This window comes from Heptranchias perlo, chromosome 2 (genome assembly GCF_035084215.1).
Source record: "Heptranchias perlo isolate sHepPer1 chromosome 2, sHepPer1.hap1, whole genome shotgun sequence".
Taxonomy (NCBI): Eukaryota; Metazoa; Chordata; class Chondrichthyes; order Hexanchiformes; family Hexanchidae; genus Heptranchias; species Heptranchias perlo.
In genome coordinates, this window is record NC_090326.1 from 158,261,824 (window position 1) to 158,286,199 (window position 24,376).

General features: G+C 43.8%; 1 protein-coding gene across 1 annotated transcript in view; it reads right to left on the reverse strand.

Annotated features, from left to right (window-relative positions):
• Positions 1–24,060, reverse strand: part of LOC137334579 (meiosis-specific coiled-coil domain-containing protein MEIOC-like) — a 75,245-nt gene extending 51,185 nt beyond the window's left edge. Inside the window, exon 1 of the mRNA XM_067999362.1 lies at positions 23,950–24,060. The gene's annotated coding sequence lies outside the window, so the exon portion shown is untranslated. The remainder of the gene's footprint in view (positions 1–23,949) is intronic.
• Positions 24,061–24,376: the final 316 nt, after the last annotated feature.

Consider the following 24,376-nt stretch of genomic DNA (forward strand, 5'->3'; position numbering starts at 1 on the left):
AAATTATTTTTCCTCCAAATAGTCACCAGGGTAAACATATCCCTTCATAATTAGCGATAATCCAAGTAGAATTAACGACTGTCATAAATATCATGGAAGTCCTAATGGGCTCAAAACAAATAAATCTCCTGGAATGGAAGCTACTTATCTCAGGGGACTAAGAATCACAAAGGCTGAGATTTTTGAGCCGATAATAGTCATTACCAAGAAGTCAATAAACATTGAGATCATCTTGCTACATTGGAAACAAGCAAAGCTAATGGTTATTCTCAAAAGTGCCAGACAAAGGCAAAGACAGACCAATTAGTTCATATAATTCTATTATTTTCCAAATATTGAGAAGGATAAACTGGAAAATTACTTGTGAAATAACAACCTAGCAGCCAACAGGCATTAAGGAGGAGAAAATACTGCCTGCCAATACAATTTTAAAGCGAGTGTAGGAACAGAGAGACCTGGGAGTGTATGTACACAAATCTTTGAAGGTGACAGGACAAGTTGATAAGGCTGTTAAAAAAGTATATGGGATCCTGGGCTTCCCAACTTGTCCTGCCACCTTCAAAGATTTGTGCATGTGCACCCCAGGTCTCTCTGTTCCTGCATTCCCATTAAAATTAGTTTATACTGCCTCTCCTCATTCTTCCTACCCAAATGCATCACTTCACACTTCTCTGCATTAAATTTCATCCGCCATGTGTCTGCACATTTCACCAGTCTGTCTATGACCTCCTGGGGCCCGATGTTAGCAGGGCTGCGGGTTCTCGGTGGGGGGGGCTGTGCGCGCACGCCGGCGCGTCAGCGGGGAACCCGGATGTGCGCGGGTTCGGGGCGGGCTCCGGTACCGCGCCGGGATTCTCCGATTTTCGGAGCCCCCCGCGGGAAACGCACCCGATAGCGGGTGCTAAAATAGAGCCCCTGAAGTCTGTTACAATCCTCCACATTGTTTACTACATTTTCGAGTTTCGTGTCATCTGCAAACTTTGAAATTAGACCCCCTATACCCAAGTCCAGGTCATTAATATATCAAAAAGAGCACTGGTCCTAATACTGACCCCTAGGGAACACCACTGCATACTTCCCTCCAGTCTGAAAAACAACCGTTAACCACTTCTCTCTGCTTTCTATACCCTAGCCAAGTTTGTATCCCCACTGCCACTGTCCCTTTAATCCCATGGGCTTTAATTTTATTACAAGCCTATTATGTGGTACTTTATCAAATGCGAGGACGAGTTCATGGAATGCATTTAAGACGGTTTCTTAGAGCAATACGTCATGGAACCAACCAGGGAACGGGCTATTTTAGATCTTGTATTATGTAATGAGGCAGGGTTAATTAGTAATCTCACAGTAAGAGATCCTCTGGGGAAGTGTGATCAAAATATGATAGAATTTCACATTGAGTTTGAGAGTGACATACTTAAGTCAGAAACTTAAATAAAGCCAATTACATAGGTATGAGGGACGAGTTGGCTAAGGTAGATTCGGAAACCAAATTAAAAGGTATGACGGTTGAAAAGCAATGGTAAACATTTAAAGAAATATTTCAATATTCTCAACAAAAATACATTCCATTGAGAAATATAAACTCCACGGGAAAAGTGATCCACCCATGGCTAACTAAAGAAGTTAAGGATAGTATTAGATTAAAAGAAGAGGCCTATAATGTTGCCAAGAAGAGTAGTAAGCCTGAGGATTGGGAGAGTTTTAAAAACCAGCAAAGGATGACCAAAATATTGATGAGAGAAAATAGAATAAACGAGCAAGAAATATAAAAACAGATTGTAAGAGCTTCCACAAGCTTCTAAGAGCTTCTGCCCTTGACATTCAACGGCATTACCATCGCCGAATCCCCCACCATCAACATCCTGGGGGTCACCATTGACCAGAAACTTAACTGGACCAGCCATATAAATACCGTGGCTACGAGAGCAGGTCAGAGGCTGGGTATTCTGCGGCGAGTGACTCACCTCCTGACTCCCCAAAGCCTTTCCATCATCTACAAGGCACAAGTCAGGAGTGTGATGGAATACTCTGCACTTGCCTGGATGAGTGCAGCTCCAACAACACTCAAGAAGCTCGACACCATCCAAGATAAAGCAGCCCGCTTGATTGGCACCCCATCCACCACCCTAAACATTCACTCCCTTCACCACCGGCGCACTGTGGCTGCAGTGTGCACCATCCACAGGATGCACTGCAGCAACTCGCCAAGGCTTCTTCGACAGCACCTCCCAAACTCGCGACCTCTACCACCAAGAAGAAGGGCAGCAGGCACATGGGAACAACACCACCTGCACGTTCCCCTCCAAGTCACACACCATCCCGACTTGGAAATATATCGCCGTTCCTTCATTGTCGCTGGGTCAAAATCCTGGAACTCCCTTCCTAACAGCACTGTGGGAGAACCTTCACCACACGGACTGCAGCGGTTCAAGAAGGCGGCTCACCACCACCTTCTCGAGGGCAATTAGGGATGGGCAATAAATGCCGGCCTTGCCAGCGACGCCCACATCCCGTGAACGAATAAAAAAAAAAGGTAAAAAGGAAGAGAGTAGCATAAGTAAACGTTGGTCTTTTAGAGGCTGAGACAGGAGAAATTATAATGGGGAAATCAGGAAATGACAGATGCATTAAACAAATATTTTGTATCTGATTTCACAGTAGAAGGCTCAAAAAACATACTAGAAATAGTGGGGAACCAAGCGTCTAATGAGAGTGAGGAACTTAAAGTAAATAATATCAGTAGAGAAAAAGTACTTGAGAAACTAATGGGACTAAAAGCTGATAAATTCCCTGGGCCTGATGGCCTACATCCGAGGGTTCTAAAAGAGGTGGCTGCAGACATTGTGGATGCATTGGTTATGATCTCCCAAAATTCCCTAGATTCTAGAACAGTCCCAGCGGATAGGAAGGTAGCAAATATGGCCCCGCTATTCAAGGAGGGAGAGAGAAAACAGGGAACTAACTACAGGCCAGTTAGCCTGACATCACTCCTCGGGAAAATGCTGGAATCCATTGTTAAGGAAGTGGTATCAGGGCACTTAGAAAATCATAATATGATTAGGCAGAGATAACATGGTTTTATGAAAGGGAAATCTTGTTTGACAAATCTATTAAGAGTTTTTTGAGGATGTAACTAGCAGGGTAGATAAAGGGGAACCAGTGGATACTGAAAATTTGGATTTTCAAAAGGCATTCAGTAAGGTGCCACATAAAAGGTTGTTACACAAGATAAGGGCTCATGAGGGGGTAACATATTAGCATGGATAGAGGATTGGTTAACAAAGAGTAGGGATAAATGGGTCATTTTCAGGCTGGCAGGCTGCAACTAGTGGGGTGCCGCAAGGATCGGTGCTTGGGCCTCAACTACTTACAATCTACATTAATGGCTTAAATGAAAGGATCGAGTGCATTGAATCCAAATTTGCTGATGATACAAAGCTAGGTAGAAAAGTAAGCTGTGAGGAGAACACAAAGAGTCTGCACAGAGTTATAGATAGGTTAAGTGAGTGGACAAGAAGGTGGCAGATGGAGTATAATGAGAGGTTATTCACTTTGGTGGGAAGAATAGAAAAACATAATATTTTTTAAATGGTGAGAAACTATTAAATGTTGGTGCGCAGAGAGACTTGGGTGTCCTTGTACAAGAAATACAAAAAGTTAGCATCCAGGTACAGCAAGCAATTAGGAAAGCAAATGGAATGTTGGCCTTTATTGCAAGGGGGTTGGAGTACAAAACTAAGGAAGTCTTACTACAATTGTACAGGGCTTTGGTGAGACCTCACCTGGAGTACTGTGTACAGTTTTGGACTCCTTATCTAAGGAAGGATTTACTTACCTTCGAGGCAGTGCAGCAAAGGTTCACTAGATTAATTCCTGGGATGCGAGGGTTGACCTATGAAGACAAGTTGTATATACTCTCTGGAGTTTAGAAGAATGAGAGGGGATCTCATTTTTTTTTTATTCGTTCATGGGATGTGGGTGTCGCTGGCAAGGTCAGCATTTATTGCCCATCCCTAATTGCCCTTGAGAAGGTGGTGGTGAGCCGCCTTTTTGAACCGCTGCAGTCCATGTGGTGAAGGTTCTCCCACAGTACTGTTAGGTAGGGAGTTCCAGGATTTTGACCCAGCGACGATGAAGGAACGGCAATATATTTCCAAGTCGGGATGGTATGAGATTTGGAGGGGAACGTGCAGGTGGTGTTGTTCCCATGTGCCTGCTGCCCTTGTCCTTCTAGGTGGTAGAGGTCGTGGGTTTGGGAGGTGCTGTTGAAGAAGCCTTGGCGAGTTGCTGCAGTGCATCCTGTGGATGGTACACACTGCAGCCAATGTGCGCCGGTGGTGGAGGCAGTGAATGTTTAGGGTGGTGGATGGGGTGCCAAGCGGGCTGCTTTGTGCTGGGGGGGCTTGACAGGGTAGGTGCTGAGAGGCTGTTTCCCAAGGCTGGAGAGTCTAGAACTAGGGAGCATAGTCGCAGGATATGGGGTCGGCCATTTAAGACTGAGATGAGGAAGAATTTTTTCACTCAGATGGTTGTGAATCTTTGGAATTCTCTACCCCAGAGGGCTGTGGATGCTGAGTCATTGAATATATTCAAGGCTGAGATAGACAGATTTCTGGACTCTAGGGGAATTAAGTTACATGGGGATGGGGCAGGAAAGCAGAGTTGAGGTCAAAGATCAGCCATGATCTGATTGAACGGTGGAGCAGGTTCGAGGGGCCATGTGGCCTACTCCTGCTCCTATTTCTTATGCCTTTTGAAAGTCCATATACACATCAACTGCACTATCCTCATCAACCTTCTCCATTACTTCATCAAAGAACTCAATCAAGATAGTCAAACACTATTTTCCTTTAACAAATCCATACTAAACTTTCATTTAGTTGCCCATACTTTTCCAAGTGACAATTTATTTTGTCCCGGATTATTGTCTCAAAGTTTCTCCTGTTGAGGTAAAATTTAAGCTGTTGGGTTAAAGGCAAAGATGACCTTAGGTGACTAGTGTGTCCGTGACTGCGGTCACTGCCCCGAGACCACGCTGAAATGCGCCTTGCGCGGACCAGACTAACCATAATTAAAAGCTTAAACATAACACATGATGATTAACAAAATTAGTGTATTGCTAAACAAAATGGACACTGCTAAACAAAATGGACTCTGAAAAGACATTAAAAATGCTGACTTAACACAACGAACTGATACAGGACAGACAAAGACCAGACTGTCTTAAGTTGATAACAGTTGTTTTAATGTGATTGGAGGTCAATTGTTGCTGTCGGGGCCTAATTGGCTAACGTGTTACTAACCAAAGGCTAATAATGTAATAGCTGCTGAATGTCTGTACTTGTAAAGTATAAAAGAAGCGTGACGACCATTTTAAAGTTGAGAAGGTGACTGCGTACACTGCGGAGTGTCAAGCGCTTCTCCCAAAGCTTTGTCCAATAAACTGCATGTTGAATCTTTAAGTCTGACTCCGAGCGGTGATTTTCCCACAACAAATTGGCGTAGTCGGCAGGATCTCACTGCTGGTGAGTTGATCGGTTGGCCTCGATCGGCGAGCTGGAGTAGAGATTATTGAACTGTGGAAGTCAGACTGAACCAACAATGCAGTTAAAAACAGGGGAAAGTTAGGGGAAGCTATGGGACAGAAACAGGAACTGATTGCTTGTGCTGATCGACTAAGGACAAGGAAGTGCCTGTCTCAAACGCGCAGCCTTAGACCGGTTGTTAAGAGGGGAGATCCCCCACGCGAAGGTCAGGACCATGAAGTGGGCGTAGAGGCACAAGGGCACTTAGGATCGTGAAGCACAAGTAGTCAGGACCATCCGGCATCAAACTCTGTAGTGGCGAACAAACGCAGAGATAATTAGAGCATAAGAATTCACGATGTGTACTGTCTGAAGTTTTAATGTCCGAAGTTTTAAGCGGTGCGGTAAGAATGCGTTAAGGAGCTGATCACCCCGACCAAGAGCCGGACTCCGGTGGAGGAAACACGTTACCAAAACGGTAATCGTGGCCGTGAGTATAAGTAGAGTATAAGTTGATGCGGTGGGGAAAACACGTTGCTGAGTCGGTAGTCGTGGCCAGGAGTAAGTTAAGTTAAGTTGAGTTATCCGGTGAGTGGCCGGGAGTTAAGTTGAGTTATCCGGTGAGTGGCCGGGAGTTAAGTTGAGTTATCCGGTGAGTGGCCAGGAGTTAAGTTGAGTTATCCGGTGAGTGGCCGGGAGTTAAGTTGAGTTATCCGGTGAGTGGCCGGGAGTTAAGTTGAGTTATCCGGTGAGTGGCCGGGAGTTAAGTTGAGTTATCCGGTGAGTGGCCGGGAGTTAAGTTGAGTTATCCGGTGAGTGGCCGGGAGTTAAGTTGAGTTATCCGGTGAGTGGCCGGGAGTTAAGTTGAGTTATCCGGTGAGTGGCCGGGAGTTAAGTTGAGTTATCCGGTGAGTGGCCGGGAGTTAAGTTGAGTTATCCGGTGAGTGGCCGGGAGTTAAGTTGAGTTATCCGGTGAGTGGCCGGGAGCAAGTAAAGATGACAAGTGGGGAAACTAAGTGGGGACCTGCGGGTTCCCTTATTGATAAATATATGACAGACAGACACTCGTTGATTAAGCAGATGCAAAAGGATGGCTGGGATGTTCAGAATCATAGAATCATAGAAGTTTACAACATGGAAACAAGGCCTTCGGCCCAACATGTCCATGTCGCCCAGTTTATACCACTAAGCTAGTCCCAATTGCCTGCACTTGGCCCATATCCCTCTATACCCATCTTACCCATGTAACTGTCCAAATGCTTTTTAAAAGACAAAATTGTACCCGCCTCTACTACTGCCTCTGGCAGCTCGTTCCAGACACTCACCACCCTTTGAGTGAAAAAATTGCCCCTCTGGACCCTTTTGTATCTCTCCCCTCTCACCTTAAATCTATGCCCCCTCGTTATAGACTCCCCTACCTTTGGGAAAAGATTTTGACTATCTACCTTATCTATGCCCCTCATTATTTTATAGACTTCTATAAGATCACCCCTTAACCTCCTACTCTCCAGGGAAAAAAGTCTCAGTCTATCCAACCTCTCCCTATAAGTCAAACCATCAAGTCCCGGCAGCATCCTAGTAAATCTTTTCTGCACTCTTTCTAGTTTAATAATAACCTTTCTATAATAGGGTGACCAGAACTGTACACAGTATTCCAAGTGTGGCCTTACTAATGTCTTGTACAGCTTCAACAAGATATCCCAACTCCTGTATTCAATGTTCTGACCAATGAAACCAAGCATGCTGAATGCCTTCTTCACCAACCTATCCACCTGTGACTCCACTTTCAAGGAGCTATGAACCTGTACTCCCAGATCTCTTTGTTCTGTAACTCTCCCCAACGCCCTACCATTAACGGAGTAGGTCCTGGTCCGATTCGATCTACCAAAATGCATCACCTCACATTTATCTAAATTAAACTCCATCTGCCATTCATCGGCCCACTGGCCCAATTTATCAAGATCCCGTTGCAATCCTAGATAACCTTCTTCACTGTCCACAATGCCACCAATCTTGGTGTCATCTGCAAACTTACTAACCATGCCTCCTAAATTCTCATCCAAATCATTAATATAAATAACAAATAGCAGCGGACCCAGCACCAATCCCTGAGGCACACCGCTGGTCACAGGCCTCCAGTTTGAAAAACAACCCTCTACAACCACCCTCTGTCTTCTGTCGTCAATCCAATTTTGTATCCAATTGGCTACCTCACCTTGGATCCCGTGAGATTTAACCTTATGTACCAACCTACCATGCGGTAGGTTTTCTCGTACAAAAGTTAGTTTAGAGCATCACAAAACACCAGAATATCAAACACTGCTCCCAAGAGGCCAGGTAGATGGCATCATTAATGTCCCTGTAGCTAGTACAGGTGGTCCATATGGCCATCCAGGTGGAACTCTCTATCTTCCAATTTCCCCCAATGCCTGCTAGAAAATGTTGCAGCTTCCACCCCTGAATGCCTTATTGGATTTATTAGTGAGTATCTTGTATTTATGGCCCCTGCTTTTCGACTCTCCCACAGGTGGAAATATCTCTACATCTACTGCAGGAACAGAGACACCTGGGGGTTGACATACATTAATCTTTGAAGGTGGCAGGACAAGTTGAGAAGACTATTAAAAAGGCATATGGGGTCCCGGGCTTTATTATTATGGACATAAGAGTACAAAAACAAGGAAGTTTTGCTAAACTTTTATAGAACACTGGTTAGGCCTCAGCTGGAACAGTGTGTTTAATTCTGGGCATCACACTCTAGGAAATATGTCAAGGCCTTAGAGAGGGTGCAGAAGAGATTTACTAGAATGGTGCTAGGGATGAAGGACTTCAGTTATTTGGAGAGATTGGAGAAGCTGGGAATTTTCTCCTTAGAGTAGAGAAGATTAAAGCAAGATTCAAGAGGGGTTCAAAATCATGAACGGTTTTGATAGAGTAAATAAGGAGAAACTGTTTCCACTGGCAGGAGGGTCACTAACCAGGGGACACGGATTTAAGCTAATTGGCAAAAGAAACAGAGGGGAGATGAGAATTTTTTTAAGCAACGAGTTATGATCTGGAATGCACTGCCTGAAAAGGTGGTGGAAGCAGATTCAATAGTAACTTCCAAAAGGTAATTGGATCTATACTTGAAATGGAAAAATTTGCAGGGGTATAGGGAAAGAGCTGGGGATAGCTCTCTCCAAGAGCAGTCAAAGGTACGATGGACCGAATGGCCTCCTTCTGTGCTGTATGCTTCTAGTTACGTCAGCCACTGGTGTATTCTTCCAGACACAAACCTTAAGACTATTGACACATTTAAAGGAATATTTGCATTTCTTGGATTTCCACTTTCCCTTTCCCCAGCTCTTCCGTCCAGGGACGTTTGGTGTGTTTGTAGGGGTGTCTGGCCTCTCTGTATATGTACCACTCTCTATACTGGCAGCATCATCGTTTCTCAGACCTTAGAACAACAGAGAAAGTGGGTGGATGGGGAAAAGAAAGACAGAACAAAAAAGGCAGGGGTATTACTAGTCCACCAATTAGCTGGACTAATAGGACAAGTAGGCGCTTCCACTAGAAAGTGGAGCGAAGACAAGGATAAAATTAGGGCATTAGAATCTAGGGTAAGGGAATTAGAAAAAAGGAATCAATTATTAGAAGGGACTCAATGGGAAGGGGAAAATGTCCCTTTGCCCCCTTACGAGGAAGCGACAGCCCCTCCAGAAGAAGAGATAACGCCAGAACATAACTTGGCGCCAACAACACGAGGGGGAACGAACGCGCGGCCAACAGCACATTACAAACCAGTCACCCCGGGCGAGAGGCAACAGATAATGGCCTCCCTGGGTAAACTACAACCCAGAAGCACGAATACAAAATTTTGGGCAGAACTAGATACGGCCTGGGTAGGACACCAACTGCACTTAAGGGATATACACCAATTTAGTCAGGGCCGCATGTCCAGCGGACAAATGGAGGCAGGTGGCCGGAGGGACCGCCGCCCTCGCCGCAGTAGACTATAATGGGGGGCACTGGACGCATGCGGTAGCTCTAACGGCAGAATTGGACGCCCAACAGGCACCCTTCGTCTTGTTTAAAACAGAAGTACAGAGGGTTTTGGGGAATGCTCCTACCAATTGGAGTAAAATCACAACGACCAAACAACAGAGGGGGGAAGGGGCCTCTGAATATGGGGAACGCTTGTTCCAAATATACAAGGAATGTTCAGGGCAAGAAAACCTAGGCCGTGGGGATCGAGCCTTCATCCAGGCTTTCAAGGATGGGCTCTCTAGCGCCCACCAAACCATCTTAAAAATGGGAGTGATCCTGTCCCAGGATTATGACGAACTGGTAGAATGGGCTAGCGGCGTACAAGGAGGGAGAGAGGAGAAATCTCAGACAAAGATAAAGCAGGAGAGAGTAGCCGCCTACAGTAGCAGGAGCGGAACCAGGCCCAACCCGATCTGTTACAATTGTGGCCAACCAGAGCACGTTGTAAGGGAATGCCGGGTCCCGAAGAAGGGAAATAGATTTGGAAACAGGAGACATTGTATTTATTGTAACAAAGATGGACACACGGAAGCAATATGTTGGGACAAACATGGGAGACCCCCGCCCCGACCCGTGTCCACAACAGAACCGGAGGGACCAAGGAACCTCCAAGGTCAGCAAGACTGACGGCCGGCAGCCCCCATTAATAAGGGTAAGAAGGAGGGAAGGATCTATGTGTCTGCACTGGTAGGGGGCAGGCAATGTGAGATGCTGGTGGACAGAGGAGCATCCATATCTGTCACCGACCTTCCCTTACCCACTACAAGTAGGATGATTTATCTAACAGGGATAGGAGGGAACAAAACATCCGCCTACCTGAGCGAGACAACGTTAGTAGAAATAAATAATTTGTATATACCTATGAGATTCTATGTATGTAAAAATAACGAAGGTACGATAATGGGGAATGATTTAATGAAAGAGTACGAAATTTTGATCGACTGCGGGAAGGGAGAGCTAATCTGGCCAAAACGGGACGGCCAGAAAACCGGAATGGGAAGACTCACGAGTCACCTCGAGACCATTGGCGACTAGAAACAGAAGGGTTTGGGGCCATCTGTGCCTCCGTCCCCGGAATATGGGCCGAAACAAAATTAGGCACCGGCCAACCAAAACTGACCCGATAAAGGTGCCCGGACCGGAACATAAGCCCCACCGACAGTACCCGATAAAACCGGAAGCAAAGGCAACGGTAGTAGAAATAGTTAAAGGGTTAGTGGAGAAAGGAATCCTGAGGGAAACTACGAGTACCACTAACTGCCCTACCTGGCCAGTGAGCAAACCCGACGGAAGTTATAGGCTCACAATAGACTACACTGCCCTCAATAAAGTCACGCCCAAATTGCACCCCATTGTAGCAAGCCCCTCGACAATCCTGAATGGATTGTCGCCGAAGCATAAAATCTTTACCGTATTAGATATAGCCAATGGATTCTGGTCCCTACCCTTGTTCCAGGAAAAATTCGCATTTACAGTGGGAGACAAACAATATACTTGGACCCGCCTACCGCAGGGATTCCACAATAGCCCCGCTATCTTCCATCGAGTAATGAGTGACATTCTGAAAAGGGTAGAACTAGAAAAGGGTAGCACGATTCTACAATACGAGGGTGATATATTAATAGCCTCAGAATCCAAACCGGGACATCAGGGAGCACTATATCCAGTGTTGAATGAACTGAAAGCCGCAGGGTTAAAGGTGAGCCCCAAAAAGGCAGAAATCGGGAAAGCACAAGTCCTGTACCTAGGACACTTAATCTCACAAGGGCTTAAAGAAATGCCCACAGATCGAAAGAAGGCAGTGCAACAAATGCTGCAGCCAGTCACCGTAAGAGGAGTCAGGAAGGTACTGGGACTGTTTAATTATAGCCGAAGCTTTATCCCAGAATTCGCAAAATTGGCAGAGCCTATACAGAGGCTAGTTAAAGGGGGAAAGCCAGCTCTAAACTCCATAGAATGGGGACCTGAACAAGACGAGGCCTATAATAAGTTAAAAGCAGAACTGGTAACAGCCCCCGGACTGGGGCTACCAGATTCCAATAAAGATTTCCATATACACTGTAACAATGAAGGGGGGTTCTACTCTGCAGTAGTAACGCAAGATCATGGCGATAAACGGAGACCCATAGGTTACTATTCGACAGCAGAAGGGCCGGTAGTAACCGGACTGCCAAGGTGTATAGCTGCCTTAGATTGCGCCGCATGGGCAGTAAAGGTTAGCGAACCGATAGTAATGACAGGAAATATAATCCTCCACACCAAACATACCTTGGTGGAAATGCTAAATACAGGGAAATTAAGGTCCGTCTCGAACATGAGAAGGGCCAAATGGGAAGCCGTCCTCCTACCTCCCAGTAAATCAGTTATAATAGTAAGAGATACAGGAGATAACCCAGCAGAAGGAATTTTGGAAACAGGCGAACCACATAACTGTGGAGATGTAGATATGAATACAGAAGAGGGTAAGATAAAGGATGTACCTTTAGCAACGGCTGAAGAGACCCTTTTTGTAGATGGCTCACGTAAATACATGGAAGGATCACCCCGGACAGGGTGGGCGGTAGTAAATGATAGATTGGAAACGGTAAGGGCGGGAAGAATTGACGGGGGCTTGTCCTCACAGGTGGCGGAACTAGTGGCACTCACAGAGGCACTGGAATTGTCTGAAGGAAAGGCGGTAAATATATATACCGATAGTAGGTACGCGTTCGGAGTAGTACATGATTATATGACAGCATGGGGTAGGAGGGGGTTTTTAACAACGGGGGGAACCCCTATTAAACACCAACAAAGAATCGAGGCATTGCTAAAAGCCAGCGAAAAACCCCGAGAAGCAGCAGTAATAAAAGTCAAAGCACATCAGAAAGAACCAGGAAGGGGGAGCCCCGACTGGTTAAAATACAAAGGGAATCAAACTGCAGACAGAGCAGCGCAGCTAGCGTTAGAGCAGGAGGCAGTTGGCGAGCTGCCAATAGCAGTAACGGGCCAGACAGAAGACGAAATAAATATTCGGGACCTACATGAGGATACCTCGGAAGAGGAAAAGGGTAGGTGGGAAGCACAGGGAGCAAGCAGAGGGACTGATAACCTTTGGAGACGTAATGACAAGGTAATGGCGCCGGAATGCATACAAAACACCCTCTTGGAACTACACCATGGACTCTAACATGCGGAAAGAGAGGCCATGGCAACTAGTATAGGAAAGGAATGGTGGTGGAAAGGAATGGGGAGGGACATAGCCCGACATTGTCACCACTGTGTGACATGCGCGCAACACAACCCTGGTCGACCCATAAAAATTAAGATGGGACACCAGCCCCGACCAAAGGGACCCTGGGAACATCTACAAATAGATTTCACAGGGCCACTACCACAATCCCACGGTAAAACCTATTGTTTGGTTATCATGGACCAGTTTACCAGGTGGGTAGAAGCATTCCCTACCAGAAATTGTACTGCTACCACAGTGGCTAGAATATTGGCGGAAGAGGTAATCCCTAGATGGGGAATACCCATACAAATTGATTCGGATCAAGGGACACACTTCACCGGAAAGGTGGTAAAAACAGTGTGCCAGCTGATGGGAATAAAACAAAAATTCCACATCCCTTACCATCCGCAGAGTTCTGGAATGGTAGAACGCATGAACCGAACCCTTAAGAATACCCTGGCCAAGGCCATGCAAACGTCAGGGAAAACGTGGACAGAAGTATTACCTATTATATTAATGAAGTTAAGAGCCACGACAAACCGGACAACCGGATTGACCCCTTATGAGCTAATGACAGGAAGGGCGATGCAATTACCAGAAAACATCATAACAGGTGGGGCCGATGTAGGCCCACTAAAAGACAAAATTAAACGGTATGTTTTGGAACTAAGCGCCCAGCTAAAAGGGATGCGTAAATTAGTAAGAGACAATCAGGAAGAAAGAGACGCACAGAGAGAGCTTGAAACGCTCCCTAACGTCTCAACGGCGGGACGTCGCGTCATGGTAAAAACATTACCTGAAAAACCGGGGTTTGCACCAAAATGGAATGGCCCATATGAGGTCATAATCAGTGGAGACACCTGTGCCTGTCTGGACATAAGAGAGAAGGGTGTATGGAAACATTGGACGCAATTGAAATTATACAAAGAAACCAATGAATAAACATTGAACAAATGTACTTTTATTTTACAACAGGTGATAACTACAAGCAAGACTAACTAAAGCGTTCGGGTTGGCGGTATAGCCTTTGGGACGTTGTTAATATAGAGTAATAAGCAGAACATAACAAACATGTCTAACCATATGTATATAATTGTGTCACTCTATGTGGTCGCGGTTGTAAAATTAACGGGATTGAAAGATAACTTATTTTTCAAGACCCATGTACATCTACACGGAAATCGAACCGTGTGTTACCCGTTAGCCCGATCCGTAGAGGCCCTGTTCGTGGCCACCCCTGGGTGGACCCCCCATGACTTATATACAGTAGGTACTTCAGACGCACCCTGTGAGGGACGTACAGGCCAATATAGGAGGAGTATACAGGGGAGATGCGTGGAACTAATAAACTCCACAGATCCTGTGTGCAGGGGGGTCCAGGGAGTGAAAGGGAGGGTATGCTCAGACGACACAAGCTACCCGCTTTGCTTCTCGGGACAAGGATGGGGGTGTGCATATGCCTTGGTCCCCGAGAATGCTTCCTGTGTGCAGACGCAGTGTGCCCGTCAGCACTGTCAAGTAGACGGGGGCCAGTTTGTTTGCACCTGTAACGAGCAAAGATGCCGGAACGTGACCGTGGGGAGGCAATTCATTTGTGGTCAGTGTAATGGGACTCATGTCAGCTCAGCCACACGGACATACCCGTTTGATACTTACCAATTGGTAGGATCGGGTGGAAAGTCAAGTGAACCGAGCAATTGGCGGTATATACAGTTCGTACAGGCCAATAACCAGGATGATAAATGTTACTGAGCCAAGAAGGGATTTGTGTTCCTCCTTGACGGCACCTTCACGACGGCAACGCCAACCCTCCCGATCCTCTTTGCAGTAGGGCCAATAGGACCACTCACGGTTCCATGCCCTCAGAAAGATAGTAACACGGGCCATCAGCCAGGAGTTCTGTGCCAACTGGAGGGACCTGGTCACACTGGGACCTTCGCTCGGCTACGGGTTTCTTGGAGCCCTGTCTCTGGGGGAGGGGGGGGATCAACAGGAGTAATTAGCGCAAAGAATAGAAACTATTTGATCTGTGGACTAACCATTTTGGGAAACAGCACAGCAAAGGGACTGAGTGCCATTAATCGAGAACTGGCTGAATTAAGTTTATACTCGCAGCAAACCCGCTATGCCGTAGATTATATATTAGCCCAGCAGGGAGGAGTATGCACCATAATAGGAGACGTATGTATAACACATGTTACAGATGAATCCTACAACATCATCCAAGCCATTGACGACATAAGAGAACAGCTCGATGGATTTAGACAAGGCCCCAAGAAGGGGAATAGCTGGCTCGAATGGTTATTGGGGGGATCCTGGGGGTCTTATTTAATGCACGGACTAATTATTCTCGTCATAATAATAATTGCTTGTTGCTTGGTTATCGGATGTTTTAATGTCTGCTGTATAGTCATGATGGCTCGGATTATGCCGGGGGCCAGCGTGGTCACTGACAAAGAACATCTAATGGGGACACCCGAAGACGCCAAGACGGCGGCAACGAGGGAGAGGACTATCTGTAACCTGTGAGTTACAGGTCAGGCATACGCACGGAACATCACGGAAGATAAATACCCGAAAAGGCTGTGTATTAAGTGCCGGACCAATGTTGCATGGACTCTATTATTATTGGTCTAAATGATTATTAAGCCATAATCATGACCAAAAGGGGGGACTGTTGAGGTAAAATTTAAGCTGTTGGGTTAAAGGCAAAGATGACCTTAGGTGACTAGTGTGTGCGTGGCTGCGGTCACTGCCCCGAGACCACGCTAAAATGCGCCTTGCACGGACCAGACTAACCATAATTAAAAGCTTAAACATAACACATGATGATTAACAAAATTCGTGTATTGCTAAACAAAATGGACTCTGCTAAACAAAATGGACTCTGTGAAAAGGCATTAAAAACGCTGACTTAACATAACAAACTGATACAGGACAAAGACCAGACTGTCTTAAGTTGATAACAGTTGTTTTAATGTGATTGGAGGTCAATTGTTGCTGTCGGGGCCTAACTGGCTAACGTGTTACTAACCAAAGGCTAATAATGTAATAGCTGCTGAATGTCTGTACTTGTAAAGTATAAAAGAAGCGCGACGGCCATTTTAAAGTTGACAATGTGACTGCGTACACTGCGGAGTGTCAAGCGCTTCTCCCAAAGCTTTGTCCAATAAACTGCATGTTGAGTCTTTAAGTCTGACTCCGAGTGGTGATTTTCCCACAACACTCCACCACCGACGTTAAGGTGACTGGCCTGTTATTGCCAGGTTCAGCCCTCTCCCCTTTTCTGAACAGGGGTGTAACATTTGCAATCCTCCAGTCCTCCGGCACCATCCCCATATCTAAGGGGGATTGGAAGATGGTGGCCAGAGCCTCCGCAATTCGACCCTTACTAGGATGCATCCCATCTGGAGCAGGTGACTTTTCTACTTTGAGTACTATCAATATTTTAAGTACCTCCTCTTTATCTATTTTTATCCTATCCAATATCGCTACTACCTCCTCCTTTACTTCTACAATAGCAGCATCCACTTCTCTAGTGAAGACAGATGCAAAGTATTCATTTAAGAACTCAGCCTTGCCCTCTGCCTCCACAAGCAGCTCTCCTTTTTTGTCCCTAATTGGTCCCACGCTTCCTTTGACTACCCTTTTACTATTTATATGTTTTTAAAAAGGTTTTTTGGTTCACTTTTATGTTAGCCGCTAATCTATTTTCATTCTCTCTCTTTGCCCCTCTTATTCCCTTTTTTAGATCTCCTCTGCACTTTCTGTATTCAGCCTGGTTCTCTACTGTATTATGAATCTTACATTCATCATGTCTCCTTTTTCAGTTTCATTTTAATGTCAATATCTTTAGTCATTCATGGAGCTGTGACTTTGGATGCCCTTCCTTTCCCCCTCGTCGGGATGTGTCTACTCTGTACCCAAACAAACTCCTCCTTGAAGGCCTCCCATTGCTCACTGTTTTTCCTACCATTATTTTCTCCATTACCATTTTTTTAAGTCTTCTACTTACTTTTAGCTTCCCATTTTCCCACATATTTAAATTTATTTTTTTCTACATTCCCATAGAGGGGGTTAAATCTGAAGGAGTACTGTCTTATGCAGATTATATATCGATTACAAAACTAGGTGTTTAGGTGTCATTTATGAACTGTCCAGTGTTTGTTCTCATTGGATTGTGTTATCTCTAACTGATTGATATCGACATATCTAATGAAAGCGATATATATAGTTTATTGAAACTTTTCTATTGTAATTAATACCATTAATAAAATATTTACTAACACGTTCTTTACTGGATTATAATTACTGTAAGTATATTTACTGATAGAATTCTGACATAGGCTCGTGTTGTCATGAGGATTTTGTTAAAGCATAATGGTGGACGTTACTTCATAGCAGTGTGTATGAATTCACATGATAGATGGGATGAGCACAGCCATTTGCCTAATCCATCCAGAAAGAAACTAAAGTACCTTCATCACAACATCAACTGTTTCTTAAATGAATCTAGGGTTTTTGCCTTCACTACCATACCTTGGAGTCCATTCCATTTGTCGATCACTCTTTTTGTGAAGTTTTTGTTTATATTAGTCTTAAATTTCCATTTCACTAGATTTCTGCCATTTGTCCCACTGTCCAGGTTTAATTACAGATCGACCCTTTCTGTATTATATTATATCTTATCTTATAGAGGAGCTATTATGCTACCGGGTATATACTATAGGCCACCAAATAGCAGGAATGAGATAGAGGAGAACATTTGCAGGCAAATTACAGAAAGATGCAAGAACTGGATGACAAGGAGCATACAGAGTATGATAAGGCAAAAAAAGGGAAGCTTATGTCAAACACCAAGAGCTCAATACTGCAGAAAGCCTAGAGGAGTATAGAAAGTGCAGGGGTGAAATTAAAAAGGAAATTAGGAAAGCAAAGAGAAGGCATGAAAAAATACTGGCAAGTAAAATTAAGGAAAACCCTAAAATGTTTTACAAATACATTAAGAGCAAGAGGATAACTAAGGAAAGAGTAGGGCCTATTAGAGACAAGAAAGGTAACTTATATGTGGAAGTGGACGATGTGGGTATGGTTCTTAATGAATACTTTGCGTCTGTCTTCAAAAAAGAGGGGGACGATGCAGAGATTGTAGTTAAGGAGGAGTGTGAAATATTGGCTGGGATATGCATAGTGAGAGAGGAAGTATTAAGGGGCTTAGCATATTTGAAAGTAGATAAATCGCCAGGTCCAGGTGAAATGTAGCCCAGGCTGTTAAGAGAAGCAAGGGAGCAAATAGTGGAGGCTCTGATTATCATTTTCCAATCCTCCCTGGCTACAGGCATGGTGTTGGAGGACAGGAGGACTGCTAACGTTGTACCATTGTTTGAAAAGGGAGAAAAGGATAAACCTAGTAATTATAAACCAGTCAGTCTAACATTGGTGGTGGGCAAATTATTGGAATCAATTCTGAGGGACAGTATAAATCGTCATTTAGAAAGGCACGGATTGGCCTGGGATACATTTCAGCAGGGCCTGGTGATTTATCTACTTTCAAATATGCTAAACTCCTTAATACTTCCTCTCTCACTATGCATATCCCACCCAATATTTCACACTCCTCCTTAACTACAATCTCTGCATCGTCCAACCTCTTTTTTGAAGACAGACGCAAAGTATTCATTAAGAACCATACCCACATCGTCCACTTCCACATTTAAGTTACCTTTTTTGTCTCTAATAGGCCCTACTCTTTCCTTAGTTATCCTCTTGCTCTTAATGTATTTGTAAAACATTTTTGGGTTTTCCTTAATTTTACTTGCCAGTATTTTTTCATGCCCTCTCTTTGCTTTCCTAATTTCCTTTTTAATTTCACCCCTGCACTTTCTATACTCCTCTAGGCTTTCTGCAGTATTGAGCTCTTGGTGTTTGACATAAGCTTCCCTTTTTTTGCCTTATCATACTCTGTATGCTCCTTGTCATCCAGTTCTTGCATGTTTCTGTAATTTGCCTGCAAATGTTCTCCTCTATCTCATTCCTGCTATTTGGTGGCCTACAGTTTATACCCGGTAGCATAATAGCTCCTCTATAAGATAAGATATAATATAATACAGAAAGGGTCGATCTGTAATTAAACCTGGACAGTGGGACAAATGGCAGAAAACTAGTGAAATGGAAATTTAAGACTAATATAAACAAAAACTTCACAAAAAGAGTGATCGACAAATGGAATGGACTTCAAGGTAGGGTAGTGAAGGCAAAAACCCTAGATTCATTTAAGAAACAGTTGATGTTATGATGAAGGTACTTTAGTTTCTTTCTGGATGGATTAGGCAAATGGCTGTGCTCAGCCCATCTATCATGTGAATTCATACACAGTGAATGGTTCACTGCTATGAAGTAACGTCCACCATTATGCTTTAACAAAATCCTTATGACAACTCGAGCCTATGTCAGAATTCTATCGTAAATATACTTATAGTAATTATAATCCAGTAAAGAACATGTTAGTAAATATTTTATTAATGGTATTAATTACAATAGAAAAGTTTCAATAAACTATATATATCGCTTTCATTAGATATGTCGATATCAATCAGTTAGAGATAATACAATCCAATGAGAACAAACACTGGACAGTTCATAAATGACACCTAAACACCTAGTTTTGTAATCGATATATAATCTGCATAAGACAGTACTCCTTCAGATTTAACCCCCTCTATGGGAATGTAGAAAAAAATAAATTTAAATATGTGGGAAAATGGGAAGCTAAAAGTAAGTAGAAGACTTAAAAAAATGGTAATGGAGAAAATAATGGTATTTAAGATAGACAAATATTCATGGTTTCTACCTCAGGGTATTAAACAAAATAGATGAGGAAATTGCAGATGAGTTAGTCATAATTTTCCATGCAATAGTGAGAAAGGATACTGGCTCAGAAAATAAAGATGTAGAATCAATCTGGGTGGAGTTAAGAAGCACCAGGGGGCAGAAAACACTGGTGGGAGTTGTCTATAGGCCTCCAAACAGTCGTGGTAATGTGGGGGACAGCATCAAACGGGAAGTTAGAGATGCATGTAACAAGGGTACTACAGTAATCATGGGTGACTTTAATCTACATATAGACTGGCCAAACCAAATTAGCAATAATAGTGTGGGGGATGAATTTCTGGAGTGTGTACGAGATGGTTTTTTTAGACCAGTACGTTGAGGAGCCAACCAGGAAACAGGCTATCACAGATTGGCTATTGTGCAATCAGAAGGGGTTAATTAATAATCTTGTTGTGCGGGGTCCTTTAGGGAAGAGTGATCATAACATGATAGAATTCTTCATTTAAGATGGAAAGTGAAGTAGTCCAATCCAAAACTAGGGTCCTAAATCTAAACAAAGGAAACCACGAAGGTATGAGGAGTGAGTTGGCTATGATAGATTGGGAAGCATGACGGTGGATAGGCAATGGCTAACATTTAAGGAACGAATGCATGAATTGCAACAATTATACATTCCTAAATGGCGCAAAAACACAAAAGAAAAAGTGGCACAACCATGGCTAACAAAAGAAATTAAGGATAGTATTAGATCCAAAGAGGAGTCATATAAAGTTGCAGAAAAAGTAGCAAACTTGAGGATTGGGAGCAGTTTAGAATTCAGCAAAAAAGGACCAAGAGATTGATTAAGAGGGGAAAAATAGAGTATGAGAGTAAACTTGCAAGGAACATAAAAGTGGACTGTAAAAGCTTCTACAAGTATGTAAAAAGTAAGAGATTAGTGAAGACAAATGTAGTTCCCTTACAGTCAGAAACGGGAGAATTTATAATAGGGAACAAGGAAATGGCAGAGCAATTAGACAAATACTTTGGCTCTGTCTTCACGGAAGAGGACACGAATAACTTCCCAGAAATGCGAGGGAACCAAGGGACTAGTGAGAAGGAGGAATTATAGGAAATTAGTATTAGTAGAAAAAAATGCTGGAGAAATTAATGGGACTGAAAGCCGATAAATCCCCAGGGCCTGATAATCTGCATCCCAGAGTACAAAAAGAGGTAGCCATGGAAATAGTGGATGCATTAGTTGCCATCTTCCAAAATTCAATAGATTATGGAACAGTTCCTGCAGATTGGAGGGTGGCAAATGTAACCCCACTATTTAAAAAAGGAGGGAAAGAGCAAACAGGGAATTACAGACTAGTTAGCCTAACATCAGTAGTAGGGAAAATGCTAGAGTCTAGATGTGATAACGGGATTAGACAAAGTCAACATGGATTTATGAAAGGGAAATCATGTTTGACAAACATACCAGAGTTTTTTTGAGGATGTAACTGGTAGAATAGATAAGGGCAAACCAGTGGATGTGGTTTATTTGGATTTTCAGAAGGCTTTTGATAAAGTCCCACATAAGAGGTTAGTGTGCAAAATTAAAGCACATGGGATTGGGGGTAATATACTGGCATGGATGGAAAATTGGTTAACAGACAGGAAACAGAGAGTAGGAATAAATGGGTCTTTTTCAGGGTGGCAGGCAGTGACTAGTGGGGTACTGCAGGGATCAGTGCTTGGGCCCCAGCTAGTCACAATATATATCAATGATATGGATGAGGGAACCAAATGTAATATTTCAAGTTTGCTGACAAAACTAGGTGGGATCATGAGTTGTGAGAAGGATGCAAAGAGGCTTCAAGGCGATTTAGACAAGTTGAGTGAGTGGGCAAATACATGGCAAAAGCAGTATAATGTGGATAAATGTGAAGTTATCCACTTCGGAAGGAAAAACAGAAAGGCAGAGTATTATTTAAATGGTGATAGTTTGGGAAATGTTGATGTACAAAGGGACCTGGGTGTCCTTGTACACCAGTCACTGAAAGCAAACACGCAGGTGCAGCAAGCAGTTTGGAAGGCAAATGGTATGTTGGCCTTCATTGAAAGAGGATTTGAGTACAGAAGCAAGAATATCTTACTGCAGTTATACCAGGGCCCTGGTGAGGCCACACCTGGAGTATTGTGTGCAGTTTTGGTCTCCTTATCTAAGAAAGGATATACTTGCCATAGAGGGAGTGCAGCGAAGGTTCACCAGACTGATTCCTGGGATGGCAGGACTGTCATATGAGGAGAGATTGGATCGACTCGGCCTGTATTCACTCGAGTTTAGAAGAATGAGAGGGGATCTCATTGAAACATATAAAATTCTGACAGGGCTAGACAGACTGGATGCAGGGAGGATGTTTCCCCTGGCTGGGGGGTCCAGAACGAGGGGTCACAGTCTCAGGATACGAGGGAGGACATTTAGGACTGAGATGAGGAGAAATTTCTTCACTCAGAGGGTGGTGAACCTGTGGAATTCTCTACCACAGAAGGCTGTGGAGGCCAAGTCACTGAATATATTTAAGGAGCTAGATAGATTTGTAGACACAAAAGACATCAAGGGGTATGGGTAGAGAGCGGGAATATGGTATTGAGATAGAGGATCAGCCATGATCATATTGAATGGCGGAGCAGACTTGAAGGGCCAAATGGCCTACTCCTGCTTCTATTTTCTATGTTTCTCTCTAGATTCAAGAATTGTGCCACTGGTTGGAAAATTGCAAGTGGCACTCCATTATTTAAGAATGGGAGGGAGGGGAAAACCAGGTGACTACAGACCCATCAGTTTAACATTGTGGGGAGGTTACTGGGAACTATCAAAGACAGAGTGACTGAGCATATGGACAATACCCGCAGATCAAAGAGAGTCAGCATGGATGTGAAGTTTAGGTCATATGCAGCTAATCTCGTTGAATTTTTTGAAGAGGTCACTAGCATAGTGTCTCTATGGATGTTGTCCATGTGGACTTCCAGAAGGCATCTGATAAGGTTCCACACAAGACTATCAGCAGGGTACGGTAACGTAGTGGTTATGTTACTGGGCTAGTAATCCAGAGGCCTGGACTAAAAAAAAAATCCAGAGTCACGAGTTCAAATCCCGCCACGGCGGCTGGCGAATTTAAAATTCAATTAATTAAATAAAAATCTGGAATTAAAATACTAGTATCAGTAATGATAGCCATGAAACTACCGGATTGTCGTAAAAACCCATCTGGTTCACTAATGTCCTTTAGGGAAGGAAACCTGCCGTCCTTACCCGGTCTGGCCTATATGTGACTCCAGACCCACAGCAATGTGGTTGATTCTTAATTGCCCTCTTAGGGATGGGCAATAAATGCCGGCCTTGCCAGCGACGGCCACATCCCGTGAACGAATAAAAAAAAAGAAATGAAAGTACACAGAATTGGGGGTAGTCTTGAGACATAGGTCAGTAATTGGTTGGGAGGTAGGAGTCAGAGTAGGGATAAAGGGTTCATTCTCTGATTGGTGGGATGTGACAAGCGGTGTTGCCCAGAGAACTGCACTGGAGCCCCAGCTTTTCACCATATATATTAATGACTGATGAAGGAATAGAGAGTTGTATATTTCAAGTTTGCAGATGACAAAGAGGTACAGTAAATTATATGGAAGGGAGGAGGAAGTTACAAAGGAACAGAGACAAACACATTACCTGCACCCTCTTTTAGTTTGAACCAGCAGCTCATCCGCTATTATCGGCACCCTCTTTAAGGAAAGCACTTGTATTTGTTCTGGTCGCATTGGGCCCACTCTATTAACCGTGACAAAATACTTTAGTACAAGCTGTATTCCGCCAATCTGTTCCCCTCCCTCCAAGTTGAACATGTTAACAGGTGCACAACTTTTTTTCCCCCACTTGTTCGCCATATATATTCAATACGAATACTTCTGTGCGTATATATGTTATTAAATTTAAATCTGCAGTTATTCATTATTTACAAAATGGGTTATGAAGACAGCTTTTTATTTGCAGCAAGTTTCTCAGCATATGCAAGTAGTTAGGCCAACTCGAATGCGAAAGATTTTTTTTGTCGTTTTGTCATTCGCCACTTGCTGGCAAATATCTTGCAAACCGAGTCCATAAAAGTGTTGCACAAATATGCATATGCATTCAAAAAAAATAGTCCTATACCCAAACTGTTAATAGCGCCCACGAACTCTGTAAAGATCGGACCTTATATTTGTGGCGGTGTTTCTTAATCAGTCGACGTTTACGTAATCGTTACTATGCAGGCCAATCTCTTGTTGGCTGAGGAGCAAGAGAAAACCTAAACACTATCTCTCGAAATAATTTATACTCACGAGTTGCGATCAGTCGTATATAGGTCGTCACATTTTTTCCACAATCGCGAAATCCATTTGCGTACCCTGTCAAGGAAAAGGGTCGCGTCGCCATTAGTTCTACACCTTCTGGGTTGCTAACAGGAAACGCACTTTCAACCGTGCAAATAACAGGAAATGGATCAATTCTTCACATTTTCTTTCCTGTACAATGACGTCTTTGTTCACCAACCAGTGCGTTTAAGTTTTCTAAGAAACATATCCAGGAGTGCAGATCGCCCGTATTGCATCAAAACACTGAGCGAAGTACAGGCAAACAATACTACACCATTACAGCTCAAGCACGCCCTGCCAAAACAAAAATTTCAAGCAGCAAAATATTGCAGACGCTGGAAATCTGAAATTAAAACAGAAAATACTGCACTCAGCGGGTCAGGTGGCGTCTGTA